Raw genomic sequence first — 16,493 nt, forward strand, 5'->3', positions numbered from 1 at the left:
AGACTTAAACATGGAAAACTACAAAAACGTTGAAAGAAATTAAAGAAGGCCTAAATAAATAGACATTCTGTATTCATGTATTGGAAGACAAAATATCATGAAGATGTCAATACTACCCAATTTCCACCTGTGAGAATTGCTCAATGCAATATTCCAACAACTTCTTCACACAAATAGAAAAGCAGTAGTCAAATTCATATAGAAGGGCAAGACACCCTGATTTGCAAATCCTTATTTATAAAAAGCAAAGTTGGAGAGCTCATAATTCCCAATTTCAACCAAACTTACTATAGGGAGTACACGAGTAGTTCAGTGGTAGAATTCTCGCCTGCTATGCTGGAGACCTGGGTTCGATTCCGGTCCATGCACTTCCCCCCCAAAAAAACAAACAGGCAAAAACAAACAAAAACCAAAGGAAAATTCAACAAATGGTGTCGCAGTCATGGGATACTCACATGGAAAAATAATGAAATGGGACCCTGCCATACAGCAAACAAAAAAAAAACTTACTACAAAGCTACAGAAATTAAAACTGTGATATCAACACAAGGACAGACATCTAGACAAATGTAGTAGAATTTACTGTTCATTTATAAACCATTATTTCTATAGCCAATTGATTTTTGTTAAGGGTGCTAAGTACAGGCAATGGAGAAAAAATAATTTCTTCAACATATGGTGCTGGGAAAACTGGATATCCATATGCAAAGAAATGAAAGCAGAGACCCCTGTCTCACACCATATTCAAAGTTAACTCAAAATGGGCCAACAATCAATACATAAACGCTAAATCAATAAAACTCTTGGAAGGAAACATAGGGAAATATCCTCAGGATATGAATTCTTAGACTTTACACAAAAAAGTATAAGCAATAAAAATAAATAAATATATTGGACTTTGTCAAATTTTAATTTTTTTTTTTTGGCATGGGCAGGCTCCAGGAATTGAATCCAGGTCTCTGACGTGGCAGGTGGGAATTCTGCCACTGAGCCACCTTCACATCACCCAAATTTTAAAACTTTTATGCATCAAAGGGCATTGTCAAGAAAGTGAAAAGAAAAATATTCAGAAACCACATATCTGTTAAGGGTTCAATATCCAGAAGATATGAATAACAACACAACAACGGAAAGACAAACAGCCCAATCAAAACATGGACAAAGGGCCTGAATAGAGTATTTCTCCAAAGAAGACATACAAAGAGTCAATAGGCACAGGAAAAAATGTTCAACGTCATTAGCCATTAGGGTAACACAAATTAAAACTACGAGATACTCCTTCACACCCACTGGAATGGTTATTATTTTAAAAAATGGAAAATATCAAGTGTTGATTAGGATGTGGGAAAAATAGGAATCCTTGAATACCGTTGGTGGAAATTTAAAATGGTGCAACTACTGTAGAAATCAGTTTGGCAGTTCCTCAGAATATTAAGTATAAAGCTACCACATGACCCTGCCATTCCATTTCTAGTTATATACACAGAAAATTTGAAAGCAGGCACTCAAATATTTGTACACCAATGTTCATAGCAGCTTTATTCACAATAGCCAAAGAGTAGAAACACCCCAAGTGTCCATAACAGATGAATGGGTAAACAAAAGGTGGTATATACCTACAATGAAGTATTATTCACCCATAAAAAAAGAATGAAACTCTGAAACATGTTACAAATGCATGGACCTTGAAGACAATATGTTGAGGGAAATAATTCAGAAGCAAAAGGACGAACATTGGATGATCTCACTGATATGAAACCATTCAAATAAGTTAATTCACAGGCTCAGAAAGTAGAGTATAGGTTACCAGGGGCTGGGGTTGGGATAGAGAATGGGATGTTATTGTTTAATGGGCACAGTTTCTGTTCGGGGTGTTGGAAGAATTTTGATAATAGACGGTGGTAATGGTAGCTCAACTTTATGAAAGTAATTAATGCCACTGAATTGTGTCTTTGAAAGTGGTTAAAATGGGAAATTTCATATTTTACATAAATGTTGGACAGCAACAACATAGAACCATCCAACACAAAGAGTGAGCCCTAATGCAAACTGTGGACTTTAGTTAATAGTATAATTCTAATAATATCAGCTCATTATTGGTAACAAATGTCCTACAATAATTCAAAATGTTAATAATAAAGAAAACTGTATGCTATCTGTATGGGAGAGGTGGTAAATGGGAACTCTGTACATAATTTTCCTGTCAACTAAGAATTGCTGTATAAAATAAAGTCTATTTAAAAAAGATTGGCTCTTGGGGCGGGCCGCGGTGGCTCAGCGGGCAAAGTGCTTGCCTGCTATGCCGGAGGACCTTGGTTCGATTCCCGGCCCCAGCCCATGTAACAAATACGGAGAAACGGAATACAATAAAACAAGAAAATGTTTAAAGATGTTTCCCTTTCTTCCTTCCTTCCTTCCTTCTATCCTTCCTTCCTTCTCTCTGTCTTTCCTTTAAAAAAAAAAAAAAAAAAAAAGATTGGCTCAAAAGATTAAAAAAAATATTTATTTTTATTATTCTAAAAATAATAAATATTTGTAGAATACTTGAAAAGTAAGGAAATACAAAGTGAAGAAAATAAAAATTATACATAATACAGACGTAACTGCTAATTTAGTTCATCTTTGCGGTCATACATATTTTTTAACAAAACAGATTCCATACTGGATTTTTATTTTCCCTATAATATCTTTTGAAGGCTTCAAAAGACAATCAACATTTTTATATTTTGATGAAGACAACCAGTTCTTAACTACATGTTCACACTGATGGATGAGAAGAGATTCTATAATTTCACACAATGTTGATTTTGAAAAATCATTGGATCTGGATTTTGAGATGCTTGCATATTTGCTTTGAATGTGAGCATAACCCATGTTCTAAGAATTCACCTTATCAGGAAAAAATATATGCAACAATGAAAACAAAGCCTCTCTGTAAAAATCCATTCCTGGAAGATCTGGGAAACAGTCCAAAAGTTATTTTTTCACCCAGGGTTATCTCAGCTGGTCTCCCAAGTCTTCTCAGCTCTCTGTCTAATAGACTGACTTCTCTCAGTTTTCTCCTGGAGTTAAGGGTATAATCATCTTTCAGAGAACTCATTCACACAAGTAAACTTTTATAGAAGGGTCAGGAAACCAAATGCATCTGTAAAGTTAGCACTGTGTATTTTCATGAGGAATACCTTAGTGATCTTTAAATCCTAGTCAGGCATTACCTTTTCCAGGCAGCCCAACAAATAGTAGGCATTCATCTGTTATTCAAATTGAATCAAATGATCACTGAATGTGGAAAGTAATAATATACATAATTGACTTGACCTGGGCTTTATATTATGCCATCTAAAGTAAGGACAGTTTTATTGAACTACATAATGCTGCGAGGAGTATGACTTACTGACCCCAAGAAGGTTCCAGTGCTTTAAATACTGCCCTGTGACTGTGTTTATAATGTCGTCATTAGAATTTCTTTTCTTTTTTTTTTTGGTTTCTCCTGATTTTCTTTAAAATGCATATCGTTTGAGAAGTACCAAAGATCAATCTTTTTCTTATAAAGTTATCACGATGACTTGCCAGTGCTGACTTTCTCCTGGGTACTGATGATCTGAGGGAAAAGAAGGAACGGGAGGACAAAGTAAAGCTTTCCCAGTCGTGCCTCCTATGACGTGATTATGCCCAACAAGATTCTTTCGGTTTAAAGGTTTAATTCAGGAATAGTTTGTTGCCCATCTGTTAAATGACTGGTTCTGTGCTAAATGTTAAGGGAAGTGCTAAAGGAAAAGTAAGGGTCTTCACGTTCAAGAAAATTAGGAATTTTGAAGGCAAAATTTAGGTACACAAGACAGTTAAGACAGGGAGGGCAAGCAGCACCATAAAAGGGGCACAGGTTTTAGAGACAGATTGGTTTTAGTTGAGGACAACGTTAGTTTCACGTGATTAAGGACAAGATACTTAGGGTCTCAGATTCCCATTTCCTTATCAGTAAAATGAGGATCTAATACTAAGATCATTTTAAAGAGCTGAACCAGTTACACAAAAGCCTAAGGTAGTACCTGTAGACTGATAGCAGTTACTGGTGAGTTAAGATTGTGTGGAAGCCATTCTTTACACCCTGAGGTAATTCAAGAAGAGTTATAAAAATCTGTTGTCACTGCTTAAAGCCCTAATCATAATTGTAATGAGCAACAAAAAGACAGTCAGGCTTTTGAGGAAAAACATCTTGAAGAATACAAGGCTTAAGATGCTCATACATTAATAACCATTCATTAAATTACTCATTTATTATACATGTATTTTATATCGATGTTATGGTAGGTGTGAAAAATACAAAATAAATACGATATTATTGAGTTATTGCAGTTTAGTGGAGGAGATAATTTTGTAAGCCCCCAGGTGAAATGTGTCATATGTTAGTAGAAGTACGAACAAAATTTTCACACAAAACAAAGTTAACTCTGGCCTCTAATTCTACATCTTGAAAGGAAGATCGGCATGAGCACCCCCCAATTCCTGGATGCGTTAAAATTTGTCGTTGACCTGGTCTAAAAACTCTCAGACAAGTTCCATGAACTATTGTTTAATGTCCTGTCAAAGGGCCTCAGAGGTCAGACAGATTCATAAATGTATGAAGTTGTGCAGAACAGGGAAGAGCTATACTGGAGGTAAAGCAGAAAATATTTAGTCTACCTTTAGACATTCAACTTATAAGACATTACCCTCTCCAAATAAAATACCTCTGAAGGTCTGATTTGTCCTCTGGGTTATCTGTTTTCAACTTCAAGTCTAATGTCACCATACCATGATTCATTTATTCAATACTAATCCAGACATTGGCTGTTCACTGGGAATAGATACCGAAATCATTGTCCCTGTAAGGAAACTATCCCTGTGGTAAACAACTTCAAGGGTTCACCCATCTCTGATTCTCTTCTTCTGGGCACATGAGAAAATTCTATTTCCTCACCCCCTTTAGGTAAGTGAGGCTATTAGGTCTGGCCAATGGCTATGAGTGAAAGAAATTCCGCATCACAGCTGCAACATGTAGTGTGGGTATTGGACTCAGTTGTACTCTCTTTGTGCCACAGTGATTGCAGTGGAGGCCTCTTGTTGAGAGGGAAGAGTCTAAAGGCTGAGATAACCTGGATCACTGATGCTCACAGGGAGAACTGCCATCGTATCACACCCGCACTTGGAAAACCATATCTGAGAGAGTTAACATTTTGGTATTGTTTGTTACTGTAGCACAGATTAAACTATCCTGACCAAAATTCTCCCTTAATAAATAGAACTTAGATTTTCCCAGGGTTCGTGACTGAGATATTTCAATAGGGCTTTTGGACCCCATAGTTCCATCGCATCATATGGATGAAGATTTACCTTCCCCCTAGTGGACAACTCACCAATTAATAGGATCATAAACTTGGTCTTGGAGGGAAGGAGCTTCCTAAGAGAAGACAGACAATTCTGCTTTGAAGTAGAACTTTAAGAGCTTTAAGGGTAGGGACTATATGCTCACAGTTAATAAGTTTTGAGCATGTATAAGTATGTGGAAAGCACTATAGAGGCACACCTCAGAGATATGATATGTTCTATTTCAGACCAACACAATAAAGCTAACATCACAATAAAGTGAGTAACATGAACTTTTTGGTTTCCCAGTGCATGTAAAGCTATGTTTACACTACACTCTAGTCTATTAACTGTGCAATAGCATTATGTCTAAAAATCAATGTACATACCTTAGTTAAAAATATAGCTTACAGCTAAAAATCACTAACCACCATGTGAGGCTTCAGCAAGTCATTATCTTTTTGTTGGTGAAGGATCTTCTCATGATGATGATGGTTGCTGACAGAGCAGGGTGGTGGTTGCTGAAGTTGGGGTGACTGGCAATTTCTTCAAATAAGACAATAATGAAGTTTGCCGTGTAGATTGACTCTTCCTGTTAAAAGGTTTCTCTGTGGCACACGATGCTGTTTTATAGCATTTAACCCATAGAACGTCTTTCAAAATTGAAGTCAATCCTCTCAAACCCTGTCACAGCTTTTCCAATGAAGTTTATATAATATTATAAATAATTTATTGTAATTTCAACAATGTTCACAGCATCTTCACCAGGTGTAGATTCCACCTCAAGAAATCACTCTCCTTGGAAAAACTCCTCATCCATTAACATTTTAGCATGAAATTGCAGCAATTCATTCACCTGTTCAGGCTGCATTTCTAACTCTAGTTATCTTGCTAACTCCACCTCATCTTCATTTACTTCCTCCACTGACATCTTCAGCCCCTCAAAGTTATCTATGAGGGTTGGAATCAACTCCTGTTAATATTGTTTTGACCTCTTTCCATGAATCATGAATATTTTTAATGGCATCAGGAACGGTGAATCCTTTACAGAAATTTTGTTTTGTTTTTTCTTTGCCCACATCCATCAGAGGATCACTGTCTATGGCAGCTGTAGCCTTACAAAAAGTATTTCTTAAATAATGAGACTAGAAATTTGAAATTACTCCTTGATCCACGGGCTGCAGAATGGATGTTGTGTTAACAGCCATGAGCACAATATTTACCTTGTTGTACATCTCCATCAAAGCTTGTGTGTGACCAGGAACATTGTAAATGAGCAGTAATTTTTTGAGAGGAATCTTTTTTATCTGAGCAGTAGGTCTCAATGTGCTGTCATACAGGCTTTGTTGTTCCATTTGCAGAGCACAGGCAGAGTAGATTTAGCATCATTCTTAAAGGTCCTATGGCTTTCAGAATGGTCAATGAACATTGGCTTCAATTTCAAGCCACCAGTTACATTAGCCCTTAATTAGAGAATCAATCTGTCCTTCGAAACTTTAAAGCTAAGCATTTACTTCTCCTCTCCAGCTATGAAAGCCCTAAATAGCATTTCTTTCAATAGAAAGTTGTTCTAACTACAGTGAAAATCTATTTAGTTTTACCCACCTTTAGCAATTATCTTAGCTAAATCTTTTGGCTAACTTACTGCAGTTTCTCCATCAGTATTTGCTGCCTCACTTTGTACTTTTATGTTATGGAGAGTTTCTATCCTTAAACCTCATGAACCAACTTCTGCTTGCTTCATACTTTTTTTTTCGGCAGCATCTTCACCTCTCTCAGCCTTCCTAGAATTGAAAGGAGCTAGGGCATTACTCTGGATTAGGTTTGTCTTAAGGGAATATCGTGGCTGGTTTGATTTTCTATCCAGACCACTAAAACTTTTCCATATTAGCAATAAGGCTGTTTTGCTTTTTGATTTGTGTGTTCACAGGAGTAGCACTTTTAATTTCCTTCAAGAACTTTTCCTTTGCATTCACAGCTTTGCTAACTGTTTGGTGCAAGAGGCTTAGCACTCAGCCTGTCTTGGCTTTCAAAATGCATTAATCACTAAGCTTAATCATTTCTAATATTTGATTTAAATTGACAGAATTTAAATTCATTTAAAGTGACAGAAATTCTTCCTTTCAATTAAACACTGAGTGACCACTGTAGGGTTATTAATTGACCTAATTTCAATATTGTTGTCTCAGAGAATAGGGAGACCCCGGAGAAGGAGAGAGATGGGAACTGCCAGTCAGTAGAGCAGTCAGAACACACACAATATTATGTACTAAGTACACCAACTTACGTGGGCATGGTTTGTGGTGTTCCCAAACAATTACAATAGTAACACTAAAATCATTCATCACAGACCACCACAACTGAGATAATAATAATGAAACACTTTGAAGTACTGTGAGAATTACTAAAATATGACACGAGACAAGAAGTTAGCGCATGCTGTTGGAAAAATGACATCAATAATATTGTTTTATGCAGAGTTGCCACAAATCGTCGATTTGTAAAAAATACAATATTTGTGAAAGACAATGAAGGGAAGCACAATAAAATGAAGTTTGCCTGTACTCAGCCATCAGAGATTGAATAATGTCCCCCACAAAAGGCATATTCAAGCCTCAAACCCTGGACCTGTGGGTGTGAACCTATTTGTAAATAAAACCTTTGAAGATCTTGCTAAATTGTGCCCAAACCGAATGGCGCTGAGCGATCAATTATGGCTGAAGTCCTTGTAAGGAAAGGAAATTGAACACAGAAAAATAATCCACAGGAAAAGCAAGAAGCTATAATTTAACACTCGAAGAGAGAGAAGAGGTTTTGGCCATGAGCATTGCCATGCAATAGAAAAGGCAAAGTCCCAGGGCAGCCAGCCCCAGAGCACCACTGTCTTTGGGGAGAACACATCATCTTGCTGACTTGATGTGGAAACTGAAGTAGAGGGAGTTTAACTTCACCAACATATATCCAGAAATTAATCAAAGCAGAATACAGTAAAAAAATCTCAGCAACCTGTAGCAGAGCCTGCCTTCTTTCCTACTGCTACATATAACACCTACTGCAGTGCCTGGCACTCCTCAGCCATGTTTAAGCACTAATGTCATTGCTCAAGGACAAAATTTCCCTTATTTATCCTTCAAATTCCCAGCTTATATTGTGTGGGATAAGCTGATAAGTCTAGAATGGTCATTTTTTTTTCCATGGGATTGATATAGATTATTTGTTTCTTTGTCGCGTCCTAAATGAAGTGGTTGGCTTGCATTGAGTGGTTACATTGAAATTTAGAAATTTATATATATATATATATATATATATATCTTTCTTGGCATGGGCGAACTCCAGGGAATGAACCCAGGTCTCCAGCATAGCAGGTGAGAATTCTACTACTGAGCTACCCTTGCACCGCCCAGAAATATTTTTTTTATTCATATCATTCAAATAAGCGTTCATATTTTTGCTTCATGAACAGAATACCTTATGAAGATTTTATTCAAAAGCTCACAGATCAAAGTAGGCAAATTAATAAGGTAATGTTTAATTAGATGATTACTCATGTAGTTTTATGGCCCAACTTATGGTCCCCTTCAGAATGTCAGCCTGCCAGCTCCCCTTGTGGTAGAGACCAAGTAATACTTGGAAATTTAGACCTGGGTTAATCAAAGTGAAGATCAATTTCATAAACCAGTTCAATGAGAGAAAGATGCTCCCTCCTTCTTTCCTACTTCCTGAGATCCAGCTTCCACATTTCAGTTTTTTGTGAGTGTGATTTGTACTTAATTAGTTCATTTGTGGTAATCCACAGAGCATGTTCTGATGATGATCAGATACTGAGGATATCTGTCTTCTTTAGGAGATAGAGGATATGGCCTTACTTGGTGACATACTCAAGAATAAGTGCTCAGAAATACAACCCGATAGGTTTGACATTCACATGAAAATATTTGAAGTGGGGACCAGAGATACATTTTCATACATGCACAAAATGGGGAAAGAAGAAGAAGAGAAAGTTCCATTTGATCATTCTGACATTGCATTCAGTCATTTCTAATTGAGGTAGAAATACAAATATTATAATAGAGTTCCAAAGGAAACTAGAGAAGTCATACAAATGCTACAAAGGTATCAGTATTTGGACTAGATTTGAAGAAATAGATTTTGCCAGGATGTCAAAGCATACAGAGTGCATTTGTATGTGTGTGTCTGTTTGTTGCTTTTTTTGTGTGTTTTTTTTGTTGCTGTTTTTGTTGATGGTGGTGGTGTGTGTGAGTGTGTGTGCGGGTGTGTGTGTGGGTGTGTGGGTGTGTGTGCATGCGTGCAGAGAAAGAGAGAGAGGGAGAGGTTTTCATGTACTGTCTGTATTTTAAGGAGATCAAATAATCCACCTCTAAGAATATTCAAAGTTATAGCGGAGTAAAAGTTAAATAGAAACAAACAAAATGGTTCTCATAAACAAACACAAACAAACCAAAACAGTCTCTAAAAGGCTTTCCAAATATATTCAGGCTCAGAAGAGTCTCTATAGCCCCGAACCCTACTATTAATCTTGACTATTCTTATCTGCCCCCCACCCTGTTTACTGTCTTTAAGTAATATTCAAGGCCCAGCAGATCCTGACCTAAGCACACTTGCTACCCTTTGCTCTAACCTCGAAATCTTCTGCTCCGTCTGGTTTGGTTGGAACAGAAGATTTCCCAACCTAGGTATCCCCAATAGCCTCTTCAGTGCAGCCACAGAAGAGAGGATGAAGCGATGTTATTTTCAAACAGCTTCTTCTTTCAGCTCTGCAAATACCCCTGGAGCCAGGACTAGGTTCTAGTTATATATCTAGGCATCTATTGGGGATACCTACGTTGGGGAATCTTCTGTCCAACCAAACCAGACACTTCACCTTCTGGAAAATGTTTGGTGATTCCTCACTTTTGGGATGTTATTCAAATTCATTTATACCTTTTTTTAGGTTGGGTCTCCCTGGGAAATAGATTCTGAGATGGAGGTCAGCATACAGGAGGTTTGCTGGGGAATGCTCTTGAGAACAGCACCCATAGAAGAGCGAGGGAAGCAGGATGGAGGAGAGGAACTGTAATTGCAACAGATGCCTTGACTGATGTAACTCTAGGGCTGGGAGAGCTTGTCAGTTTGTCCCAAAGTAAGTCAGTGGGACAAGAATTTTACCTCCACGTGGACCAATTATTAAAAGCAATCTCCCATTGGAAAGGAAGTGTAAACCAAGGTGAGGCAGCTCGCTTTTGCTGAGCATTTGCCATGAAGGTGAGCCTACAGCAGAAAACACTCCCAGCAGCTGGGGTAACGTGTGCCTCGTTGTGCAGGAGAGGTCTGCACAAGGCACTACAGCATCTAACACACCTATCAAAATCTCACTCAGACTTTGTTCAGTGGATAGAGTACCATGTTCTATTTTCCTGTTGATCCTTTATTTAAACCTCCAAGGTAAGCAATATAATATGTAGACAGCATCCATGAGTAATGAGCTCTGGGTTCCTCAGTTGTTGTAATGGACACAGCTATGGATTCCTTACCAGGTTCCATTTCTGCCTACCTGGGGATTCTTCCCAGGTCCCTGTATTTTCCTGGCTCCTGGCTACCCGCTTCAAAAGCTCTCTCCCATTTAGACTTGGTGGCTTACTGTCCTTACATGGATTTTGGATTTTAGTAAAGACGCAATTACACTGGAATTACTGGTGTTCAAAACTAAACTAGACTATAGCAGCAAACACTCTCAAAATTTCAATAGCTTAACACATGCAAGAGTACATCCTCTTGATAACTGCCCTTCAAAGGGGCAACTCCAAGCTTCAGGCTGATTTCATTTTGTGAATCCTAAAATATGGATTCCTTGCTCATGCTGGCAAGGAATGGACAAGTGAGAGGGCCTGAAGATGCTTTCACCGCTTCAGCCCAGAAGAGGCAACTTCAGCCACAGTCTATTGAACACGAGTCACCAACCTTGACCTAACTGCAACAGGGCTGGGAAATACGGAGAAGCATAAGGATATCGAGTGAGCATTAAATGTCTTCCCACAATTATGAACACCTAACGCTAAGTGCAATTTAATCATTCCTCCAGAATTGAGAAGGCCCTTCTGTAAAATTTTGTAAAGCCCTAAGGGCAAGAGTCTATTGATTATTATAGAAAAGTAATGTAATAAAAAGTGTAAAGAAGCTTGAATAAGCCAAAAACCTTGAGTAATAGCACTATTTCTGCCACTGGCTAGCAGTGATCTTGAAACTGGTAAATGGCTTTGTTTAAGCCTTGAAGCTTCCATATGTGAAAAGAAAAGAATATACTACACTTCCTCACTCTTTCTCTCACTCTCTCATCCCTTTCATTTTTTAAATGTCTACTTAGAATCTATGGCATTTTCATGAGAGCCATATAGGAGTACTTGTAGACAGTTCTAGAAGCCAAAATTCATTTATTTCATTCAACAAATACTTAGTAAGTACCTACAACTTGCCTGACCTGTGCATGTTAGAGTAGTGGATAAAACAAACAATACCTCTACTTTCCAGGTGGATGCCAGGCAAAAATATTTTTACTTCTTTAGTAACTATACTAACCTTCTCATTTATTTCACCGACTTTTGTGGCATTTGCATTTCTGTATGGCACATAGTCTCTGAAGTATAATGACACTCTGGCACTTTCTACATGCTGTTTTTTAATAAGTGGATGCACATTCTTCTTCACTTGTACTTTCTTTAAGTTTTGGTTTTCTTCCTTAAACTATTTTTATAGTTTTGTTATGTGGACCATGTATTTTCTTGTGATAGTATTATGTTTGCTTTTTTTGAATTTTTTCTCCACATACTCCAGGAAAATAACTAGAACCTAGTTTCAGCTCCAGGGGTATTTGCAGAGCTGAAAGAAGCTATCTGAAAATAACATTGCTTCATCCTCTCTTCCGTGGCTGCACTGAAGAGGCTATTGGGGATACCTAGGTTGGGGAAGGAGGAGAGCTGGACTTTGAGGGGAGGGAGGCAAGATTGTGAGCAAGGGATGGTTTCCCAATAACACCTTGAGACTAGCAGGGACTTCCCTCTCTTCCTTGGTGTTGCCCTGGGAAAGGGGGACAATCTCACAGGCTGCTGAGTCCACCTGTGTACCTTTGATCCTGAGTTTGGAAAAAAATAGTCCTGTGCCTGGAGAGGACTCCACTTCCTGGAGTCTGGAAGAGAAGCTGAATGCAGCCTGCTTTCAAAAGACCACATGGCTTGGACAGTGAGATTATCCATAGACACAGAGATGGATTGAGGAATGCCACTTCATATTCAGATCACCAAATAATCTCCCAGAATCTGCCATATCCCTAGAGAGAGAGCGTCAACCACAACTGACCTTCAATTTCCTGCCACTCTCTTGAAATAGGGATTTTAATTTGAACCGATTTTATAAGTGAAAGAAATGGGAATTTTCTGTATGCACAGAATTGATCACAAATTAATATAAACTCCATTGTCCAAAATATTTTATTTTAAGCCCTGAGTGTGAGTCTGTGTTTCTTTCAATATTGCATTCTAAGGGGAAACTTCAAAACGTATTTCCACATCTCCAGACTTTGGATCATTTATGATGGTACGAATTCTCTGGCTTGTTTACTGTCTAGCACAGACTCTTCCCCCTTGTAGACAATCAAAAAGACTCTTGTTCAGTGAGTATAGGATGAGTCACACTGCCTTTAGGGATAAACACTGAGGAACAATGGATATCTTTTAAAATAGGCTTGACATGATAAACCTCTTGGTAAGAGTGTTTCGGTGCAGCTGTGGCTAGGGCAGGATGCTGGACTGGAAACCTATCAGTGATGGGTATAACATGTCATTGAGAGAACCAAACAGCTTCTTAGTGAAGAGAACCAGGGCAGTTGCACAGACATACAGCCCAGAGTAGATGATTCTATTCACTATTTATTGAACACTTACTATGCCCAAGACCCAATGGAAGGGAGCAGGTACATAGAAAAATTACTTCATCATTGCTTTACAGAACATTAGATTGTAATCATCAAAGAGCAAACACCCAGAACATTAAATGTCGTGCGACAGATGCACAAATCAATATAGATACAAACGTACTATTATACATGTTCAGAGGTTTGGATGGTGGGGTCATGGATTGTTAAGACTTCATAGAGAAAATTGCATATGAGATGCATGGTGTGGTCTGCTGCAAACTGGACTTTCAATGATGATATACTCTCTGCCCATCTCCCCAACAGCAGTTACGGCAACAAAGACAAACAAAACATGGGATTTAAATCACACGCTTTGCTGCATAAACACAAGTCTCAATCATGCGATTAGGTAAGGAAATGGCTCAGCACCTTAGTCTGCTTCCACTTAGCTATATGCTCCTCCCCAGCCCCCCCGACTTGATTTCTGTGTCCTGGTTTTCCATAGATACGTCTGCATCTCAATACTAATTTCATGGGACACAGTATTGTGGTATAATTTCCATTCTCTGGGCGTTTACAGTAAGTACTCTATCCATTCACTAATTTAATCACTCATTCATAAGAAGTGCTCTTACTAGTACTTCCCTATATTGCCAACTGGAATACAGGAGATGCGAATGTATTTTCTATGAAGCCCAGGCTTTTATGCAGAGCTACTTTAATCTTGTATTGAGAGGCAGGATAACAAAGGGTCATTGTTAGCTTTCTTCCTATTGTGTATTTTTTCATGAATAATGACATTTCTGCAAAGAATCTAACTGGATCCCAGCCATCAGAAGACAAGTACTTGCTCCTGTTTTTGAAGAGCAAAAATATTTACCAGAAAAACTTTTCAGTGCAGATGAGATAGATATGATTTTTAAAATAGATATGTAGGTAGCAGAGGTAGACAAATTATGTAGTGTTTTAAAATAATTAAGTATTTTGGTGTAATTGTTTGGGGGAAATGGATTGCCACTTATGATTGTCAAATATGGTGATCTGTGCCCTGTGTTCTATGATTCATACAATCTCACATAAGACCTCCATTATATACATAGTATGATTACTTTAATTTTCCAGGTAAGAAAATTGAGGCACAAAGAGATAAAAATAACTCACTTACAGAAACCAGGCTAGTAAGAAGCAGAGGTAGACTTCACACCAGGCAGCGTTTTGCTATGCCCAGGAAGGATGATTTTACTGCGGGTTTTCCCTATAATTCTGGAGAAAAGAGAATCTCTGAATTGGAGGAGGTATTATTTCATTCAGACAAATAACTTCTGTTCAATATGCATGTGTGACAGACATATGACCTAGAATTTGTATAACTCCTAGCTACTAGAGGGTGTGGCAAAAGTAAATCTTAAAGGAATTCCATTTTCAGCAAACTAAACACTTTAATTAAGAATAAGAAATGAATTGTTATGTGTGATTCTCAGATACCCATAAACCTGGTGGCATCAGACAGTTTCCCATCTTCTCCATTTGTCAAACAAACTTGGTGGTGGGATGAGAAGATGTTTCATGTTAAGTTGGGCGAAGAAGTTGAACTAAGCTGAGCTCAGCCTTTACCAGCAAGATCCTCATCAAACAGAGCTCGAAACTGAGGCTCTGAGAAGCCAAACGGTTTATTCATATTTGCCTGGTCAGTGGCTCATTCTAGCACTTGGCCTAGGAAGGTTTGTTAAATGTCTGGTTGGATCATTCATTTCTCTTCTAGCTAGGTGACATATTCACCCCAGACAGTTGAAATCACACGTTCCTCTTTCGGAGGTCACTAAAATAGGAATCGCATTTTCATTTCCGCAACCATCGGCCGCCCTTATCATTATTTGGATGATTATTAGTTTTTCCAAAGGGGCCAGGAGGCCAGAGCTGAAAGTTAGCTGAGCCGGTGCCAAGACCCTGCGGGCACCAGAGGGCGCTGTGTCCGTTCAGGGCGGGGGCTCGGTCCTCTTCAAAGGCAAGCTGCTGGGGCGAAGCTTCCAACGTTTCCCAGCGTTTTTGTGTGCGGGTTAGTGGCCCCCACCCCTCGCGCCGCAGATTCTGCCCCCCTCCTCCGCGGGCTTTGCAAAAAAAAAAAAAAAACAACGGGTGGAGGGCGGGGATGAAATAAAGAGCCGCTGCCTGGTGTGGCCCAGGGCGGGCTGCGCGGGGCGCGCGTGGAGGCGGCGGTAGCGCGCGTTCCAGTGCCGGGCCGCGGGCACCCGAGCCAGAGCCGTCGGAGTCCCGCGCTGCCGCCGCGGCGAAGGAGCAGCAGCTCGGCCGCCGCCAAGAGCCCAGGCGGGCACAGACCAGAGGAGGCAGCCGCCCCCACGCCCCGGAGGAGCGCCGGCCGCGCCGAGACCAGGTAGGATGACGCGCGCGCGTCCCCTTTGTGTCGGCATCACAGGAGCCGGACCCAGCCAGAAGGAGAGCTGTGGTTTTCACCGATCCGGCCTCCGTGGCTCGCCCAGTCCCGGTCTTCCCGAGTGCCCATCTCGGTAATCCGCTGCGTGGCGGGAGGCGCTGGCTTGGGCGCTCGGGTCGTGGCGGGTGCTGGAGGCGGGATGGAGGGTTCTTGGGGTGAGGAGCCGCTGTCTTCGTGCGGAGCACTCGCACCCTGACTCTTCGGCGGCCGGTTTGGGATTGCATTCCCTCCCCTAGCGCCGTGACCACTTTCAAAACCACGGAACCACGCCACCGCCCTTTTTCCACTCTTGGTCTGCGTGTCAGTTTGCAGCGATGCGTGTCTTGGCGCTCGCGCGCCGGGGTCGGGTTGGCGAGTTCGCGGGCCGGGGCGCTCTCTTTGTTGGAGGGCCCCGCCCGCAGGCCCCAGAGCTCGAGACTCAGGGTCAGAGCTTTTGTCGTGGACGAGGGTGAGCGGGTCTGGGAAGGAGGAGGAAATGGGGGAAGGTCTAGTCCGACAGAAGTCGGCTAGGGGTGCTGCGTGCCCTCCCGGTTTAAACATCCCCCCTCCAGCGCCCAAAATGACCACAGCCGCCAGCTTCCCTCCCACCCTTTCCTTCTGGATGGGTGCGCTGCCCAGTCGCGCCCTCGGCAGTGCGGAGAGAGTAGTGGGCTGATAGGGGAAGTTCCCTGCACATCTTGGAGAGGGCTGGGATGATAGTTTTACCCCCACCCAACCGTCTAGTACTTGCTTCCTAGAACTGCTACACCATCCCTAGTTCCCAGTTATTCGGTTGCTTATGCAAGCGGG

The 16,493-nt window shown here is 40.4% G+C and overlaps 1 protein-coding gene across 4 annotated transcripts in view; it reads left to right on the forward strand.

Moving 5' to 3' along the window:
• The first annotated feature begins 15,279 nt into the window (after positions 1-15,279).
• The window catches only part of RNF144A (ring finger protein 144A), a 139,591-nt gene continuing 138,377 nt past the window's right edge, over positions 15,280-16,493 (forward strand). The window contains exon 1 of one of the 4 annotated variants that reach the window (XM_077153115.1): positions 15,280-15,308. The gene's annotated coding sequence lies outside the window, so the exon portion shown is untranslated. The other 3 variants (XM_077153112.1, XM_077153111.1, XM_077153116.1) reach the window with 3 other exon arrangements.

The sequence above is a fragment of the Tamandua tetradactyla genome, chromosome 3, assembly GCF_023851605.1.
Source record: "Tamandua tetradactyla isolate mTamTet1 chromosome 3, mTamTet1.pri, whole genome shotgun sequence".
Taxonomy (NCBI): domain Eukaryota; kingdom Metazoa; phylum Chordata; class Mammalia; order Pilosa; family Myrmecophagidae; genus Tamandua; species Tamandua tetradactyla.